The sequence below is a fragment of the Scylla paramamosain genome, chromosome 30, assembly GCF_035594125.1.
Source record: "Scylla paramamosain isolate STU-SP2022 chromosome 30, ASM3559412v1, whole genome shotgun sequence".
NCBI lineage: Eukaryota > Metazoa > Arthropoda > Malacostraca > Decapoda > Portunidae > Scylla > Scylla paramamosain.
Genome location: NC_087180.1, coordinates 15,436,615 through 15,441,614, shown reverse-complemented (window position 1 = coordinate 15,441,614; position 5,000 = coordinate 15,436,615). Strand labels below are relative to the sequence as shown.

Here is a 5,000-nt window from a genome sequence, read left to right as displayed (position 1 = left end):
CTCTCCTTCCTTTGTATTTCCATGCATTCCTCTTCTCCTCTTTCTCCACTTCCCTTTTTACTTCCTTCACTTCCTTCTCCGTCTCTTTCTCCTCTTCCTTTTTTCTCCTGTCTCCTTGTATTATTTTTTTTCTGCTTATTTCTATGTATACCTCTTCCTTCTCCTCCTCTTCTTTCTCCCTTTATTTTTTTTTCTTTTACTATCCCTCCTCTTTCCTCTCTGTCTCCTTCTTCTTTTGATCTCTTTCCATTTCCCCGTTTTCTTTTCTCTTCACCCCTCCTTGAGTCTCCCTGCCTGCATCTCCTTCTCCTCCTTCTCTTCTTCTTTGTCATTTACCTTCTTTCTCCTCGTCCTTCTCCCCTCCTCATTTTTTCAAGTTTCTTCAACTCTTCCAGCCTTTCCTTCACTGCCACCACCACCACTTCTTCCTCTCCTTCATCCTTCATCTTCTTCCCTCCTTCGCCTCCTTCTTTCACCAAAACTCAGTGTATATAGCTTTCTAAAACGTCTTTTTATTTTTTTCTTATGAGTGATTTCAACTGATTCGACTTTTTTTTTTGGTTCAAGATTTTTATTTTTTGGCGTGTAAAGTAATTTTTATCTACCTATTCTCATCCAAACCTAAACTTACGTACCCTAACCTAACGTAAGGCAATCTTATGCTACTTAACCTAATCTAACATAAGCTAATCTAACTTAACCTCCAGCATACAATAAAAACTACTACTACTACTACTACTTCTACTACTACCACTACTACTACTACGAAAACATACAACAGCTATACACCATCACATATCACCATCACCACCACCACCACCACCACCACGAGACGAACCAAACACAACTTGTCCTCATTTTCCTCCTTTACTTTTCTTCCTTCCTCCTTTTCCTGAAGCTCTTGAGAGTCTTCGAATTTCAAGACGAGAGCAGACATCAAGTTCTGGAGTGTCAGGCAGTCTGTCACCGGGGGAGGAGGGGGAGGAGGAAGAGGGAGGTAAGAATTAAGAGGGAAGGTAGTGGTAGAGAAGAAGAGGAAGAAGAGGAGGTGGAGGAGCAGGGGAGGAAAAAACAAAAGGTATGAAGAGGAGAGGGAATGCTGGAGGAGGTAGAAGAAGAAGAAGAAGAAGAAGAAGAAGAAGAAGAAGAAGAAGAAGAAGAAGAAGAAGAAGAAGAAGAAGAAGAAGAAGCTTCAAGAAGAAGAAGAAGAAGAAGAAGAAGAAGAAGAAGAAGAAGAAGAAGAAGAAGAAGAAGAAGAAGAAGAAGAAGAAGAAGAAGAAGAAGAAGAAGAAGAAGAAGAAGAAGAAGAAGAAGAAGAAGAAGAAGAAGAAGAAGAAGAAGAAGAAGAAGAAGAAGAAGAAGAAGAAGAAGAAGAAGAAGAAGAAGAAGAACAAAGAAATTAACAACAGAAGGTGCATGTAGAGGAGGAGGAGGAGGAGGAGGAGGAGGAGGAGGAGGAGGAGGAGGAGGAGGAGGAGGAGGAGGAGGAGGAGGCAAAAAAACAGATAACGACACACGCACTGAAGTCGTAAATCGGAGAGAGAGAGAGAGAGAGAGAGAGAGAGAGAGAGAGAGAGAGAGAGAGAGAGAGAGAGAGAGAGAGAGAGAGAGAGAGAGAGATTCTTGAACGACAACATGACAACGAGCGGGACGACCACAAGAAGACTTAGGAGAAGTAAAGTTTAGGTGGACAAGACTCGAGGTCCGCCCACTTGCAGCCACCACCCACCTCCACCCACCCATCCACCCATATCCACTTAGAGCCTTATGAGAATGTGGAAGATTCAGGTTACAGAGACAGTGGATTAAGTGTGGGTGTTCCCTCATCTTCACCTTCTCCTCTTCCTCCTCCTCCGCCTCTTCTTCGTTCCACACCGTGATGTCTTCTTCATAGCACTCAAAACAGACAACTTCCTCCTCCTCCTCCTCCTCCTCTTCTTTCTCTTCCTCCTCCTTCACTTATCCAACCATCATAAAATCTCTTCTCTTCCTCCTCCTCTTCCTCCTACACCACCAAGAGGTTACGCAATCTCACAAAATTTTTCCTGATTTAAAACTTCACCAAGAGGAAGATATATATTATACCCTGTTGTCTTCCCTCCCTCTCCCTCTCTCTCTCTCTCTCTCTCTCTCTCTCTCTCTCTCTCTCTCTCTCTCCCTCCAGCGTTTACCTTTCCTTCCTGGTGGAGATGAAGAGAGTCTCCCGTAGCCTCTCTTCTCTCTTACCTGGAAAAAGAGAAGATTTGAGTGTAAGTAATGTGATGATAATTGGTGGTGGTGGTGGTGGTGGTGGTGGTGGTGGTGGTGGAAAATAATGATAATGAAGGGAATACAAAGCTACATTATTCAGAAGGTAATTGGTGTCACTATACATGAAGAAAGTTGTATGATATTTACTCGTAGTAGTAGTAGTAGTAGTAGTAGTAGTAGTAGTAGTAGTAGTAGTAGTAGTAGTAGTAGTAGTAGTAGTAGTAGTAGCAACAACTTTAGGATGTAAACGACCAAACAGCATTGATTGACAAACTTTTCTACGTCAACATTTTTCTTTCCATTCAAAATTCTGTAGTTTAGGGAGGATTTTTAAACCACTTTTTTTTTGGCATTTTTCAAGGTCCTAAAAAAAAAAAACGAAAAACACTTAACCCCAATATTTTCATCTAATAGATATGTTCCTTAACCCTTTCACTGCTATTTAACAACTTTCCTTCATTACCAATCACCCTGAGATATCTATCCTTCACCTACAGCCACCTCCAAACACTGTACTTGACGGAAATTGCAAAATCTACTCTTTTTTTTTCTAATACCCATCTTCCCTGTACGTGTTTATAAAGATTCCACACATTATTTTAACCGATAAGAATTTCTGTATATCGCAGTGAAAGGTTAAGGAGAACCACAGCCCACACACCGCCGCCCTCCCTTCCAGACCCCACACGCTACAACACACTACCTCTTACCTCTTCCTTCTGTCACGTGTTACCAGTATTTTCACAGTAAAGGAGAGGAGGAGACTTCTACTTCCTGTACCGCCCTTTCCCTGCTTCCTCCTGCTCTTTCTCCTCCTGCTGCCATTCCTACAACTCCTTCCCTTCCTCCTCCACCTCTTCCTCTCCCTCCTCCGCCAACCCCAGGAATTCCCGTTTCCAGTTGCTTGCTGAGAGGAATTGTGCGGTGGTCTTGTCTGAGGAAGTCTGTATGGGGCTTCCTGTGTGTGTGTGTGTGTGTGTGTGTGTGTGTGTGTGTGTGTGTGTGTGTGTGTGTGTGTGTGTGTGTGTGTGTGTGTGTGTGGTAGCAGGAATGTAGGATAATGCTGATAATAAAACACTTTTTTTTTTTCATTCTGAATGATAATCAGTTCATTTTTCAGAGCAAGTGTTCGTGTTTCGTGTCTCTCTCTCTCTCTCTCTCTCTCTCTCTCTCTCTCTCTCTCTCTCTCTCTCTCTCTCCTCTTGGCATGTACTGGCAATATATAATTCGAAAGCATATGTACATTTATAACTGAGAGAGAGAGAGAGAGAGAGAGAGAGAGAGAGAGAGAGAGAGAGAGAGAGAGAGAGAGAGAGAGAGAGAGAGAGAGAGAGAGAGAGAGAGAGAGACTTTTTTGTCGAAACAGCAACATCTGAATATTTCAACCTCACACTTCTCTTCTAAGACATAACGCGTTTCTTAATATGGTGTCTGGAGGAGGAGGAGGAGGAGGAGGAGGAGGAGGAGGAGGAGGAGGAGGAGGAGGAGGAGGAGGAGGAGGAGGAGGAGGCGGAGGAGGAGGAGGAAGCAAAGGAGTAGGACACTTTTATCTTCTCTCTATCTCTCCTTTCCTCTTCTTCTCCGGCTTTCCTCCTCCTCCTCCTCCTCCTCCTCCTCCTCCTCCTCCTCCCATTCCTATTCCATCGTATCTTTCCTCTATTCTTCTCTTCTTCACATTCTTTAGTCTTTTCTTCCATCTCTTCTTCTTGCTCTTCTCCTAGACCACCTCCCTCCCTCCTACCCTCCTCCTCCCTTCCCCCCTTCACTAACAACCCATAATCACCTAATCACCTAATTCCAGCTAATCAAACAAGCTCACAGGAGGCAACCTACGCTGCCCACGAAGAAGGAAATGAAGGAGAAGGAAAAAAAAAAAAGACACAGGAGAGAGAGAAAGGTGGAAGGAAAAACCAAAATGAGGAAGAAAATGCTGATAAAAGTAAAAAAAAATGTAAGGAAAGGGAAGGAAAACTAGAAGAAGAATGATAAAAGACACGGGAGGGAAAAAAAGGAGGGAAAACAACAGACGATGGAAGGAAGAGAGGAAAAAAAAAGATACAGAAGGAAAAAAAGTGATGGAAAATGGATGAAGGAAAAAAAGAGAGGAGAGAGAAAGAGAGAGTAAAAATGCAGGAAACAAATGAGAAACAAAAAGTACAATGGTAAAAAAGGGAAAACAACATTTACTACTGAATAAAAAAAAATAAATAAATAAAAAAATAAATAAATTAAAAAAAATGAAAAAAAATTGAGAAAACAAAAAAAACAAGATATAATTCATAAAACGAAGTGTGAAAAAAGAACAAGAAGGAAAAAAGAAAGAAGAAAACAAAAAACAACAACAATTAAGAAAGACAAACACAGAAACAACCTTCGCAAAAGAAAAGAAAGATAAAAGGGCAAAAAAATAAAAAAAGAGAGAAAGAGAGAGAGAGAATAATAATGACCTTGGCGACAGGGTGACATAAATCTCTCTATTCGGCGGGTTTCGAACTCAGGCATTGTTGGAGGAGGAGGAGGAGGAGGAGGAGGAGGAGGAGGAGGAGGAGGAGGAGGAGGAGGAGGAGGAGGAGGAGAGAGAGAGAGAGATAAAGAGAGAGAGGAACGGAAAGGAGACGGCGGGGTGCAAAGAGGGAAGAAGCAAGAAGAGGAGGAGGAGAAGGAGGAGGAGGACGGGGAGCGGGGACTCATTAATTTGGGGCTCATTTTTCAAATATTCAAATGTTTCTCTTATCTCGCGCGTGACACCC

At 42.5% G+C, this 5,000-nt stretch overlaps 1 long non-coding RNA gene across 1 annotated transcript in view; it reads right to left on the bottom strand.

Annotated features, from left to right (window-relative positions):
* The window catches only part of LOC135115902 (uncharacterized), a 105,340-nt gene that overhangs the window by 30,259 nt on the left and 70,081 nt on the right, over nt 1-5,000 (bottom strand). Inside the window, exon 3 of the long non-coding RNA XR_010276094.1 lies at nt 2,172-2,226. This is a non-coding gene — a long non-coding RNA (uncharacterized LOC135115902). The remainder of the gene's footprint in view (nt 1-2,171; nt 2,227-5,000) is intronic.